This window comes from Eretmochelys imbricata, chromosome 2, assembly GCF_965152235.1.
Source record: "Eretmochelys imbricata isolate rEreImb1 chromosome 2, rEreImb1.hap1, whole genome shotgun sequence".
NCBI lineage: Eukaryota > Metazoa > Chordata > Testudines > Cheloniidae > Eretmochelys > Eretmochelys imbricata.
In genome coordinates, this window is record NC_135573.1 from 170,450,886 (window position 1) to 170,466,629 (window position 15,744).

Below are 15,744 nucleotides of genomic sequence, written 5' to 3' on the forward strand. Positions count from 1 at the left end.
CAATGGTTGTTCTGAAAACCACTGAAGTTTTTCTTGGTTTCTATTTTTATGTTTCTACTTTTATTCCAGTTAAATAAACTGGCTACAAATCGAGAACCGCAACCAAAATGATCTCCTCTAGCCACATCCTTACATGATTTCCTCTGTTCTGCCATCTGAACTTCAGGAGGTGTTCAAATTAGATGTTGGCCAGCAAACTGAAAAAGATGAGGGGAAATATTTGGTTCAATTCTGAAAATGTTTGGAATTTGTCAGCAAATTAGAAAAAAAATCATTTTGTTCCAGAACATAGGAAGTGCTCCCCTTTTAACCTAATGGTTGAAGCACTTGTCTTGGATGTGAAAGACCCAGATTTGAATCCCCTCTCTAGCTCAGGGACTTGAGCTCAAGCCCCTCCCACCATGTTAGTGCTCTTACCCTCAGGCTAGAGGCTACTGTGAGATGGGGCTCTTGCAATCTCTCCTACTGAAGCAGGTCCACTTTGTAAAACTACTTAAATTTTCATTGTGCCATAGACTGAGGGTGAGACCAACTCTATAGCCTGGTAGATAAGGCACTCCCCTGGGGGTGGTGGGGGGTTGATGCTATGTATAAGAAAGATGACCATTTGTATAATTGTTGCTACCACCATTATACAATTGCAACAAATCTTATATAAAGTATGTCATGTAAGGTTTCAATGGAAAAGTTACGATCTATCAAACATAATTATCCTGTTTATATATGTGTATCATCTTCATATGTAAAGTTATGAATATTGGCTATGTATTTGATCCCAAATGTGTTTGTTCCTGGGTGACAGATAAGATTTACATTAGAGCCAGGGAGCTATGTGTTGATGGTTCATTAAAGGACACTTCACTCTGACAACGGGCCATAGAAGAAGCTCGCCAGTGAGTCTTCCTGTGGGCTCCCCAGTCAGAATATGGGTAATGGCTGCTTCTGTGAGTCAGCAAGCTATGTAAGGGCATGTGACTTGCTCATGTGACCCTGGACTCCATCTTGTGCCTGTAACTTTCCACAAACTGAGGCTGTGGATTTGTCTGAAACAGAAAATTATACCTTTGCCGGGTGCCCGGAAAAAGACACTGGAAACATCTCCATCTTGCTTCTTTCCTGCTATGATTCTCTGGATTTACTAAAAAGAGCATACTAATCTATGGACTGAAGACCTTCCAATCTTTTTGGAGCCTACCAGAGACTTTACAAGCCAGCAGCCTAACATCATTGCTACAAACCTGAGACAAGAACTTTGCAATGTTTGTATGTATATGATCTATTAACCATTTAAACTCTCTTCTTCTTTTATCTTTTCCTACCCCCCCCCCCAGATGTTCTGGTTTAACTTGGATTTAAACTTGGAGAGTGGTCAGTTTGGATGAGCTATTACCAGCAGGAGAGTGAGTTTGTGTGTGTATGGGGGTGGGTTTATGGAGGGGGGTGAGGGAGTGAGAGAACCTGGATTTGTGCAGGAAATGGCCTAACTTGATTATCATGCACATTATGTAAAGAGTTGTCACTTTGGATGGGCTATCACCAGCAGGAGAGTGAATTTGTGTGGGGGGTGGAGGGTGAGAAAACCTGGATTTGTGCTGGAAATGGCCTAACCTGATGATTACTTTAGATAAGCTATTACCAGCAGGACAGTGGGGTGGGAGGAGGTATTGTTTCATATTCTCTGTGTATATATAAAGTCTGCTGCAGTTTCCACGGTATGCATCTGATGAAGTGAGCTGTGGCTCACGAAAGCTCATGCTCAAATAAATTGGTTAGTCTCTAAGGTGCCACAAGTCCTCCTTTTCTTTTTGCCTTCTATTTCAGTTACTAAAGGATTGGCAGCAGTGTGATTATTGGGTAAGCTCTGAGTTATATACTGACCTGGCAGTGTGGCTGGTCTCTTGAGATCAGAAGAACACTTTGTTTGATGAAACTGGTTTTCAATAACCAATCATAAAGTCTAGTGTCTGGGTGGTGAAATAAGGGCTGGGATGCTTAAGGAGACTGCATTTTTTACTTCTTATCGATCGGTGTGGTGAGACAGAAGTTAACGTTTGTTAATGGCTTGGTATATTAATGACAGAATACCCACCAGTCTGGGGGGTGACTCTGCCCTACTTTTCAGCAGTTTGTCCTGAATCTGGAATCCTCAGCTGTGACCCACTGAGGCATGGTGACAGGTGGTTGGAGCTGTAGATTCAAATCTTCTCTATTCCTGATTCAAAGAACAGATTTGAGTCTCACATCCCAGCTAAGTCCCCTCCCCACTGAGCTAAGTTTATAAAATGGGGGCTGAGCACATGCGTACACACACTTTATTGGTCCTCAAATATTTTCCGCAGTTGAAACTAATCAGCTCAAATTAGCAAATTGTTTTGGGTTGGCCAAAATTGCATTTTTTGATGAATGAACTGTTTATGCCTGGACAATACTCATACTCGAGAGACACCAGCAACAGCAGTGGTGCAGTGTGCCCCGCTTCTAACTCTCTTTAACCAGCAAAACCTGTATAAATGGGACCCCACAAGGGTGGCTGTCTCATTAGTGATTGTCCCTTTTTTCATTTTGCTTGACATTTTTGAGATTGAGATTTGTATTGACTAGAATCCTATGACAGAGGGCTGAGAGATGAGTCTTCAGTGATAGAGAATGTATAGCAAAGAAAGAAAACAAGCTAGAAATTGAAATGACAGCTATGTTAATAGCTTGCTCTTGATGTTGCTTATTGTGCAGTGATATAGTCAAGTGAACTAGATGTTCTTAATGTACCTGGAAAGAAATTTCAAACAGCAGCAACAAATTGCTATTTTTTTTTTTACTATTATTAAGAACATATGTCTTTGGGGGTATTGCAACTTGTATATATGAAATTGGTACTGAATGCTCACAATAATACAGCTAGTCATAACCAAACATTTTTGAAAAAATATGCAACTTGTAGGAAACCACAAAATGCTTCTCTAAGAAAAGTCCTGCTGTCCTCCCTGGATCTAATCCCTTATTCAGTCACCTGTTCAACTAGATCAATACTCCATGGAACTAGAGATGTGCCAATCTGCAAATTAAGTTCTGAATCTGGATCCTCATTTCAAACACCCAAACTCAGGGGAATATAGGAGGTGTCATAGATGTGGAAGTTTGTTTCAAGCCATTAGAAATAGGCTTATTACATTCATATCGGAATTTAGATGATCCCCCTACTCCAAATTTCAAGAGATCTTGCATGAGGAGTTTGCTTTGAGTTCATAATTAAATAACACAGAGATAAAATACCAGGGGTTCCCAGTTGCCATATGTAGCTTTTTATAAGAGGATTCAGCTCAGAAGATGGAAAGTGGGGAGGTGGATTGCAAGCTGGAATAAAACTGGAAAATCAAGATGGTAAGCAACAGATAGCATACAGAAAGCACAGCTACTAAAATAACAGCAGAGACTACAGGCAATCACTCTGTTGTGATGGCACAGAAATTAAACAAATGATGGAGTAATACACTAATAAAAATGGACCAAATGAGAGATGGAACAGCATAGACATAAAAGAAATCTCTTAAATCAGTTCTCTGTAAATTATTAAATAAGGATAGTTATAAAATGTTTTACTTAGTACTGTGATTTTCATCCTAAGGCTGTTTAAAGCTGAGAATATGGTAGTAAGTGTTCAATTTTTCTTCCATCAGATGTCATGATGTGACATTATTGGAGTGATGGGGGCCATATAACCATCTAGTCAGATTGGTGTTCGTTTGTGGGAGTTCTAACACTGCCCTACATTGACGGCGATAGGGAGCTGCCCTAACACAGGAGGTATTGTGCCTTAGGACACATTCCCTTTGGTTATCCTCTTTTCATAAGAGCTCTTATGCACCTGGTGTGCTACCCTTAGAATGATCTCCTTCTCAGATAGACAGCTATTCTAGACAGTGTGGAGATGACAGTCTGAGTCATCATCCTGGGCTGGCTTTTGCCTCACAGGTTGCTAGGAAAGAGAAGTTTGTGAACTCAGGGGAGCACTGGGACTGTTGTTCCTAGCTATTTTTGCCTGCTTAGAGAGGCACAATCTAGCCCTTAACCTCCAAATGCCACATCTGATCAGGCTGATTAAATATAAACTGTTCCATACATCATCATCTCCTGTACAGAATAGCACATTGCCATCATGTCATTTTATATTAGCATGTAGTAGAGTTGATGGCCCAGATCCCAGATATGTAAATCTCTGCACACTGTACATACATGTGAAATCTGAATGAGGTATTTGCCCAGTGGTACTGAATGTCATGCTGCCTAGCAGGTGAGACACTTTGGAAGAAGTTATAAAGCTCTACTCCTCTAATGTAATTGTTATTTACATAAATCTGAGCTCTGGTACATTCTGTAACTTCAGTAGAGAGTTACGTCAACAACACACGCATTGTTTTTTAATGTATAAAGTCAAACTCTATTACAATTCATGCACAAACATTTCACTGAACATTCAGAACCTTGTGAGATCAGTACATTGTGATAAGCAAAAAGAATCAACACAGTAACTTAAAAGAAGCTTGGAGCCAAATTCATGCCTGGTGTTAGTGGATATAATTCCGTTGAAGGCAGCCATTTCTCACTCACCAATGTGTGCTCTCAATCCAATAATGCTTAGTTCTTATATAACGCTTATTTTCTATAGATCTCAAAACACTTTACATAGAAGGTCAATATCATTATACCCACTTCACATATGGGGAAACTGAGGCCTAGAGAAGTGAAATGACTTGTTTAAGGTCACCCAGTATGGCAGTGACAGAGCCAGAACTTGAAACTAGATCTCTCGTGTCCCAGTCTAGGGCCCAGTCACCTGGACCACACTCTCATAGTGTCCTATCCAATGACATACAAGAATTTGGCCCCTTAGAGAAGGACTTGAGATTCCAAGATATATATTGCTTTATGTCTGGGGAAATTTTTTTTTCCAGAATGCCAGCTTTGTTTTTTTTTTTTAAACCCTACCTAAACTACTCTATTGTTGCTTAGTGCTACATTATTGCAGGACCAGATTTTTGTGCAGTAAATAAGCATGCTCTGGAAAGTTTAATTATGGATGTATTGGGAGCTGTTAATTAAATTTATATCTTTGAATATTACTTGAGCAAAAACTTTTATTCTGAATGAATAATGTTAATGCTTTACTGTAAACCAATCATGTAAACTAATTTCACACCTGCCATTAAACATTGCGTGGAGGTGTCATACTCTGAACAAATATTTCAGTAGAAAAAAGGACTAAAGGTCATGGGATCATGCTCATTCCCTTAGTCTTTGCTGCTCCTCACAGTCCATTTCACAACAGTGTCCTGCCCAGCCCCATAAACCATACAGTGGCAGCCATTTTGTCTGTGGGCGTGGCTTCAGTCTCATTGAAAATATTGGGAGGGGGCAGCCATTTTTATTAGCAGCAGCTTCATTTCCACATGCAGATAAACTGCAGGGAAGCAAAGGTCATCTTGCTGGCTTCCTTGCCATTGACAGTAATGGGAGATGGAGGCCATTTTGAATAAGGGAAAATTTGTGAGCTGGAAGCCTTTTATCACCTTTTCATGAGACAAATTAGAAGAAAAGAAAAAGATCACCCCTAAGGGGCTTGTGACAAAATCATGAGCTTTGTCAACATTGTATGTCTGATTTGGAGTATCACCAGACGCATCACCTCTCAGGCTCTATGGACACATTCTGCTCTCAGTCATGAGAATGCAGCTCTCCACTGGCTTCCATGCAGTGATTCTCAATTTACGTCAGTGAGAATCACAGTAGAATCTGGCCCTGCAATGTTCACCAATTTTGTAATGAGCTAGTGACATGGTTTGCTCTGAATATTTTTTGTACCCACACACAACAGACTCCGTTATTAACTGTGGCAGCTAACCATTTGTTTCCCTGGCAATACCTAGGATAGCACATGGTCGTCATGCTGCAGTGGCTTTGGCTCCTAATTCTTTGGCACAAAAAAAAAGCAAATTGAGAAGAAATCTATTTATTTGCTGAATTCAATTAGTAAAAGTTCCATGCCATTTTTTGTTTGATACATGTTGGGATGGTGCAAGCCAGATTTTTCCTTTTTAAGACAAATATCTTCTGCATTGACTAGGGGGCTGCCTACAGCAAACAGTGGAAAAACCTGCCACTTATTTCCATGAAGTGAACATCTGACCAAACCTTCAGACTTTGTTATTCTCAGAAACACAACTCTGTGAACTCAGCCTTGCATTTTGTGCTTTCTAATTCAACTTCTGTGCTTTTCAAAGATGTAATAGTACAGTGGAGAACACTACATTACAGAAAAATGCAGATGGCACTTGTGAGACCTGACAGATTTACAGATGAAGGCTCCTACTAAGTTAAAATGGGAAATCTCATGAGATTTGTCATGGTTGAACTTTAATTTAAAGCTTTTAATGCAGCTCAACTCAGGAGTAGAAAGAATACAGATCTATGGTGGCTGATTGCTAAATTACCATGTATTTCAGTTTATAGAAAACAGTATAAGTTCTAAAGGAATAGAAGTTTTCAAAGTAACTTTTGTACTAATTTTCACAGTGTGGAGGCCTTTATTAAGACATTAGAGATTAAGACATTAGAGATACCAGGACCAACACTGACCACTCCTAATCTCCATTTTGGCAGCCTGCTAACCTTCCTTCTCAATAGGACAGGCTCCTCATGGGCCACTGAACAGCTACTAGTATATGGGTATGTCTACACTGCAAAATTAGGTCGAATTTATAGAAGTCGATTTTTTAGAAAGCGATTTTATACAGTCAATTGTGTGTGTCCCCACTTAAGACCATTAAGTCAGTGGAGTGCATCCACAGTACCGAGGCTAGTGTTGACTTCTGGAGTGTTGCACTGTGGGTAGCTATCCCACAGTTCCCGCAGTCTCCGCCACCCATTGGAATTCTGGGTTGAGATCCCAATGCCTGATGGGGCAAAAAATATTGTCGCGGGTGGTTCTGGGTACATGTCGTCAGGCCCCCCATCCCTCCCTCCCTCCGTGAAAGCAATGGCAGACAATCGTTTTGCGCCTTTTTTCCTGGGTTACCCATGCAGACGCCATACCACGGCAAGCATGGAGCCCGCTCAACTCACCATCACCGTTTGTCTCCTGGGCACTGGCAGGCGTGGGACTGCATTGCTACACAGCAGCAGCTCATTGCCTTGTGACAGCAGACAGTGCAGTACGACTGGTATCTGTCCTCATCGTCTCCTGGGTGCTCTTGGCCAGCCTCACTGAGGTCGGTCGGGGCACTTGGGCAGATATGGGAGCTCCCGGGAGATCTCGGTGACATCTGTCAGGGGCACCTGGGCAGACATGGGTGCTCCTGGCAGACCTCGGTAAGGTCTCCCAGGGGCGCCTGGACATAAATGGGAGTGACTCAGGTCATTCTCTTCTTTAAGTGTTGTCTAATGGAGATTCAGTCCTGTCTGGAATATTGGCAGAGGGATAGCTCAATGGTTTGAGCATTGGCCTGCTAAACCCAGGGTCGTGAGCTCAATCCTTGAGAGGGCCATTCTGTCTGAGGCTGCTGTCCCAGCCAGCAGCACCACGAGCAACCATGAGATGATGACAGCTAGCAGTCATACGGCACTGCCTGCTGGCGAGCACCCAGGAAATGACAATGGCTAGCAGTCGAACTGCACTGTCTGCTGCCAGCCTACCCCTTGTTTCTCCCTCCGTGACAGCAATGGCCGGCAATCGTTTTGCACCTTTTTCCATGCGGGCGCCATTTTGCTGTCAGCATTGCCATCCACCTGCCGCTTCCACTGCCACGCTGCTCTCCTGCTCATGCCATATCATGGCAAGCATGGATCGCCACGGCAGTTGTGACCGCTCTAAACACCACGTGCATTATCCAGCAGTATATGCAGAACCAGAACCAGAACCTGCAAAAGCAGGCGAGTAGGCAATGGCAGCGCGGTGAGGAGAGTGATGAGAACATGGACACAGACTTCTCTCAAAGTACGGGCCCTGGCAATTTGGCTATCCTGGTGGCAATGGGGCAGGCTCATGCCGTGGAATGCCAATTCTGGGCCGGGGAAACAAGCACAGACTGGTGGGACCACATAGTGTTGCAGGTCTGGACGGCTGTGAAACTTTCGCATGCATAAGGGCACTTTCGTGGAACTTTGTGACTTGCTTTCCCCTGCCCTGAAGTGCCAGAATACCAAGATGAGAGCAGCCCTCACAGTTCACAAGCGAGTGGTGATAGCCTTCTGGAAGCTTGCAAAACCAGACAGCTACCGGTCAGTCGGGAATCAATTTGGAGTGGGCAAACGAACTGTGGGGGCTGCTGCGATCCAAGTAGCCAATGCAATCACTGAGCTGCTGCTATCAAGGGTAGTGACTCTGGGAAATGTGCAGGTCATAGTGGATGGCTTTGCTGCAATGGGATTCCCTAACTGTGGTGGGGCCATAGATGGAACCCATATCCCTATCTTGGGACCGGACATGGTTTCGAATACCAGTAAACAGAGGAGCAATTTTTAAGGAGATAGGACAACATGAATGTTAATTCTGTTCTATTCAGCTTCTTATGTCATGCCTATTACTATGGTTATCTGAGGTTTGATCAAATTAGCACTCACTATGGGGAAATACAATACATTTGAAGCAAATCTATAATAATATCGTACATTATTTAGTCTTTCATCTTGAAAGATCACAAAGGACTTTACCAATTATGCACATACACGAATGACTTCATCTCTTCTGGGTTGTAAAAAAGCAGCTATTCTCCAATACAAAGAAAACCTTTACAAAAATTTAGGAAAGCAAGTGAAGAATTGTGTATTCAGTGAAAATTAAAAAAGTAATTTAGGTAGGTGGAATATAATTACCAAATTGTCTAGGACTTTGGGTCTAACATCTACATTGTTAAAAAAATGGCCCAAAAAGACCTTCATTCTGATGAGCTCCCCATACAGCACCCCAAGATCACTCTCAGATCAAAAAGTTGCAGAGCTTCTCCTCACGCTGTAGAACTTGAATCTAACTAGAACTGGTTAGAGACTTTTTGACAGAACCATATCTCATCAGAATATGTGGTTCCATCAAAATGGAATGTTTTGATCAATTTGAAATTTTTTTCTGAATTTTCCTTCATGCAGAATGTTAAAATGTTTGGGTTTCTTCCAATTCAGAATGAAGCCAAGATTCTAAATCTCCAAATCCTTTGTGTTAACACTTAAAGAGAGGCAAAGAAAGATTGCAAGGCTCCCATGACGCTTCATAGTTAAGATAAAGCTAACTTTAAAGAATGGCATTTTGCCAAGCAGTAACCCTTAGCTTATTTTAAAAGCTTTTTAAGACATATTTTAAAACGTACAAACCATAAGATGTATAATGGATGAAAGTATCCAAAAAAGGGCATAGACACTGACTACCAATTAAATGTTGAGACAGTTGGACAATTGCAATGGAACAGAGATCCTTGAAAATACCCTAAGATAAGCAGAAGTCTGTACCAAAAAAAGAGAAAATAGGTAAGGGTTGGAATGATAAATAATGAAGGGTAACAAGGGTATAATTACCCTAAGAAGTCATGGGGAAGTAAGACCATCTGAACACAGGCTGTCAAACTACAGGGAAGGTCTTCCACAGATGTTGGTAATTGTATGCCTTTCTGTGTATGCGCTGTCTGTACTAACTGTTTGATTAATAAATCTAATCAAACCTGACTTACCAAGGTTTATCAAAGCTGATTTATCTTAGGCTTATTATTAAACTAATCCGGTTTCAACAGAACACCTGTCACTAAACATATAATCACAATTAAAATTTCTATCAATTATTGGCTATTGATAAATTATTGATCATCAGTTACTGATTATTAGCATTTGTGAAAAGGAACTTCTGTCCTCCACACAGGTCTAGATCTAAACCTGGCCTCCTACCACTCTGTCACCCTCCATTCTCCCATTGCAACATCCACATATGCTTTCTCCCCCCTCCAGCCAAAATTGGATCTTTGTTCTCTGTAATGCAGCCCCAAAAGGCTCTCTCACTACTTTCCCTAGTGAATCACTCCCTGATACTTCCATTCCATTTTCTCTAACCTCCTGGAACACCCAGCCCTTGGTCTTTGAGTTGCTTTATACTTCTCACTCCTTCCAACTCTTCCTCACATTTCCCAGCTTCCATTCTACTTGTTCCACCACCACTGCTCCTAGTGTACTTGACACTTCTCCACTTTCCTGATGCCATTTCCTCCCCATTTCAATTTTCCAGCCCTCCTCTTCCCCATGCCACTTCCTTCTGCTGCTCCAGTCAACAACTGGCTGAATCTCATGTAAGATTCCATTTCATCCTACGTAATTCAAGAACAAAGGGGTTAAAGACCAAAAAGTGTCAAGATGCAGAGTGAAAATTTGGCCCCACTGAAGTCCATGGGAGTTTTGCCATTGATTTCAATAAAGCTAGGATTTTACCCATAGTCTTTATGTTAAATCCAAAACATAGAGGACCTAATACATCTGGGATGAAAGTGGGGCACATTCCCATCAGAGTGAATGGGAACAGTGCCAGGCTGTATTTGATCCAGCATCTCCAGCACCAATGCTAGGGCAATAGTTCAGCACTGACTCAGAGGAAAAAGCTCCACCTAGTAGATCATCAACATTTTCATGGAGCACCCTACATTTTCTTCCAGGTTTCTTCTTCAATTAATGACCAGGCTCTACCCAGCCTACCTTGGAAGATCTGATAATATTACCAGAACTGGTATTTTTGTTACTCAAGTGGCACATAGCTTGAGACTAATTTCTCCTGATTGAGACTATGTTCCATTTGTTTTTTTTCTTTACTTTAGCAAAATGCCTTTGCTGCTACCTAGCTATGTTAAACTATAACTTCTTGCCCATGTGTGTCTTTCCTCACCTTTAATGGTCTCCACAACATGTCAGTGTCTTCTTTTCACTTACTTCATCATCCATCACTTTCCCTCCTCCAACAGTGCCAACCTCGTCCACATGCATGTCAGCTTTTCATAAAAAACAATTGTGCCTTCTTCCGTGATACCTTTATGCATGGAACACGCTTGCTGATCTGATCTTTAAAGCAACACATTACCTTGTCCTCCTTCAAATCCCTTCTCAAGACCCCAGGCAGAATTTTCAAAAGTGACTTTAGGCCTTTAGGAGCCCAAGTCTCATTTAAAGTCAAATTGATAGGAAATGAGGCATCCCTATCCAACAAAAGACAGAGAACTCTGGAAGGATATTAGAGAAGGTTTATCTATTAGAAATAATATACATTTGTACTAAGACAGTGGTTCTCAACTGCGGTCCACTGCTTGTTCAGGGAAAGCCCCTGGAGTACTGGGCTGGGTTGTTTACTTGCCGCATCCGCAGGTTCGGCTGATTGCGGCTCCCACTGGCTGCGGTTCACTGCTCCAGGCCAACGGAGGCTGCGGGAAGGGCTGGCAGCCAGTGGGAGCTGCGATTGGCTGAACCTGCGGACACGGCCTGTAAACAAACTGGCCCGGCGTGCCAGGGGCTTTCCCTGAACAAGTGGCGGACCACAGTTGAGAACCACTGTACTAAGATATCACAATAATGGGTGCCCTGTAAAACATGTAATAATACATATTCATATCCTATATTATCTTGCAAATGTTATGTACTATTAATTACACATTATCAGAGTACTGTCATCCTTCTTGGGGAAAATGGTACAAAGGATCTTTATGTATGTTAGGAACAAGGAAATAGCCAATGGGGGTGTTTGGAGGATACTGATGTTTCAAGTTGATGGTACTCAGAAACTCCAAAGCATTTAAATTGCCGAAGCAGAATAAAATTGCTTTCTATGTTTCCCATACTAGCCTGGATGAAAGGCATTCCTGGAAAGATGTGCATTTTGAACTGGCACAGTGTGAATGGCTGGCCTAGAACTGAGCCATATTTGTGTTAAGTCTTTGGCATGTCAAAACTTCTGCTCCCAGCTCTTGGCCAAAAAACAGTGCTGGACACTTTGAGATACAGTCTTTGTCACTAACACCACTTATCCTTCAAAATTCTATAGGAAATCATTGCTAAGCTCAGGCTTCATTAAGTCAAAAAATACCTTTTCCTGGAGAAACAGACACACTTCACATACCAGCGTATAGTTTTTGGCTATAAATAGTATTTGCTCACTTACCTCTTGCTCATATGCCAGTCTACACAGCTGGCTAAAAATATTCATGAAGCCCAGAGCGGACGACAGATACAATATAGCATAAGTGTATATGGATGATCATTTTTTAAAGACTCAGATCCATTACCAGATCTACAGCTGGTGCAAATCAGCGTAGATCCTTTGTCTTCAGTGCAGCTGTACTCATTTACACCTGCTGAGAGGCTGGTCTCAGTGTTTTGACAAGTGAAAAAAAGGCAATGTAATGTTTTGAAGATCAAAATGTCTGAATTGCTGAAAATAAAATCTGAACATGTTCTTAGTTATTGATTAAACTCATATGGTTCAAAGTTGGAATCTAGTTCAAAAAGTCAAATCTCTTGTGTCTGGAAAAAAAAAAAGTGACCGGAAATGTGTTAAGAAGAGGCTTTCTTGTAAAGTTTCTAATACTTCCTACTTCCAGTCAAGCAGAACACATTGCAAGAACAGCCTCTCTGGTGGGATTCAGGCACTTCAAGTTCTGGTTCCAGCCAGAATTTAGACATGCAGAAATGCCTCAAATTGATACATAGTGTACAAAGGAGAAAAAGGAACATCCAAATATTAGTATTTCAGAACCTTCCAGATTTGAGGTATTGTGAGTGCCGATTTCAAACTAGTTTGCCAATCCCTTTTCCTTGTACTTTAAATATTTGTTTCCTTAGGGGTATATTTCCATTCGGATGTATTTCCAAAGTCTTTAGCTGTGTGGGTTACCAGGAAAGGGAGTGATATGGCTACAGCATCACATATCAAATTGAGAACAATAAACCCATTAATTGAATTAAATAGCATGCAGAGGATCAATTTCTGAGCTTGGGTGTTAATGAAAAGGCCAATTAAATCTTTGTGAAGCATCTCATTGAGATTTAGCAGTGTAGTTGATGCACAGGGCATGGGATTTATGAGAGTCAGGAAGCCTAGATTCTATTCCTGGCTCCACTACTGACTCATTGTGTGTCCTTGGTCTAGTCACTTAACTACTGTGCAGTCCAGTTTCTCCGTCTGTGAAGTGTAGATAATGATAGTTATCCACCTATGTGGAACAACTGAAATCTATAGATATATATGTGACTATTGTTACTAATTTTGGTAGCTTTCATAAGAGAACCCAATGGCTTCTAACAAACTGCTTTGCATTGTTGGCAGACATAGGTATCTATATAGGCAGACCCTATATCTCAGGCCTTGTATATAGAATGACATGTGGGTTATGTGTAGCTACACACCACAGTGAAAAGCAGGCTGTGTCCATATTGCAATGTGTAGCTACACATGGCAGTGAAAGGCTCTGGTAGGGGGAGGCAGCAGGGAAAAGCTCCAGCAGTTGGGAGGTAGCAGGACACTACGCTATTAAAAACAGCAGTGGGAGGCACAGCTGCGGTGAGCAGAGAGCCATGTAGGGTATATACCCTAAGTTTCTGGTGTGTCTTTACTCTTTTCACCTAGGGAGTGCCTCACCGTGTATAATGTTGTTCATACCTGTGCGCCTGTATGTACTCTACACATCACTGTTAAGTGTAGTCATAGCCTTAGTAGGGCTATAATTTTACAAACATTTGGGTTTATTTATTGTACAGTACAGAGAATAATAAAAGTTCTGGAGCTCCCTTGCATGATTAGTCCTGCTAAACTTGTATTGCTTCCTACACCCCTGCAGAGTGATGAGACAGGCACTGGTATGTCTCCAAACAACTACCCACATATGGGTATTTTTAGGAGCTTCACAAGGCCTGTCTTTCATGGCCATATTGTTCCTCCAACCCTGTGTCACTCATTTGTTATATCTTGTCTTAAACTAAATTGTAAACTCGCTGAGACGGGGGCTTATTTCATTATATAACTGTACAATTTCTAGCACTATGGTATCCCAATCTGGCTGGGGTCTTTCGGGACTACTGCAATGCAAACAATAATAAGAAGAAAGTTATCCAATTCCTTGGTACAAATATTTGGTAATTGAAGCCATTACCTTTAGCAGGGATTCTTTAGTATACAAGATTTTGTTCAACAAAAATCTTTTCAGTGGAAAACATTAGCAACCACATTACCAATTTCATGTCTTTTCACAACATGTGCTTCAGTGATAGTTCCCTGTGTTATTTCTGTCTTTTTAAGTAACTGTTGATCAATATCATCCTATGACATATCACAATCATAGCTCACATGAAAATGGTGATCTACACAAAAGAATTTTTTGCCATTGTATTTCAGAGCACAGGGACCCCTACAGCGGAAAGCACAAATAGAGGAAGATTGTGGTGGCTCAAGACATCTGCAATCTCTGCTCCTACTGGTGGAGGAGTGTAATCAAGGCAGCCTTGAAGGGGGTGGAGCTGGTTAGGCTAGAGCAGAGGTTCTCCAACTGTGGTCTGCGGACCACCAGTGGTCTGCAAGTTCCATTCAGGTAGTCTGCAGATAGTTCCTTCTAAGGTGCACACCTGAGTGGCCACACACGAGAGAATGAAGGGCTGCCCACCTAATTAGTGGAGCTGGGCAAAGGAAATAGGAGGTAGGTGGGGGGGGGCAGTGCGGTGAGAAGAGGGGGTGGGGGAATTTGGGACATCCAGGGTTGCGGCGACCAGAGAAAGAGGCAGGTGCAGGGGAGAGAACCTCCTCCTTCCCAGGCATCCAGGGCTGCAGCTGCTGGGGAGAGAACCTCCTCCTTCTCAGCCCCAGCTTGGGGGCTGCCACAGCAGGGGAGAGACTACTGATATTAAAATATGAGTTGTGTGCTTTTATTTGTAGAACAAAAATATATTCATTATTATTTAGGATTTTTTTAATATAATGCTTTTATCCAAAGCACTTTACAATAGTTAGCTAACGGTACAAACAACATTTGGAAAGATCATTAAGTGGTCTGCCAAGACCCTCAGCAATTTTCAAGTGGTCTGTGAAAAAAAAGTTTGAGAACCACTGGGCTAGAGAATAATCATAGTGTCACAGTTGAAAAGGCAGCAGCACTATTGACCCCTCATTGTCTCTGAGTGTACACCCTCAAAGTCTCAGGCTTCACTTAATTCACCTTTCCTGGGCTGGAATCATAAGATTCTCCCACTCTTAGACTAGGTCTTGATCTAAAGTACCCTCTGGATCAACCATGCTTATCCCAACAGGTTTGACAGTAGTTATCTCCTAATTTCCAGCCAGATTTCTCACACCAAAGTATTGCTTAATCTTAACAGTAGGAACAAAGCACAGCATGAGAGTAAAAGGATTTTAAAACAGGTGTCTATCTTACCTGAAGTCCTAACACACTATGATAAAAGACTCCCCATAAATAACAGCCTGACCTCTGGACACTACAGACACTGTCTTTTTAACTGACACCAAAGCAGTCCGATCTGTGGGTTTCTAGTATTGGCAAAGCAACCTGGGTAACTTGGCTGATGCCAGAGAAGAAGGTTCTTCCCAGTTAACAGCACAGATATTGTCTCTTAAAAGCTGAAGTGTTTACTAAGGTTGTATTTCTTATCTGGAGCCACTGTCTGGCCTTCTTGCTTATTTCCCAACCACCTGCTATTAAACTAAACAAACATGCATACAGTAAACATCCTAAT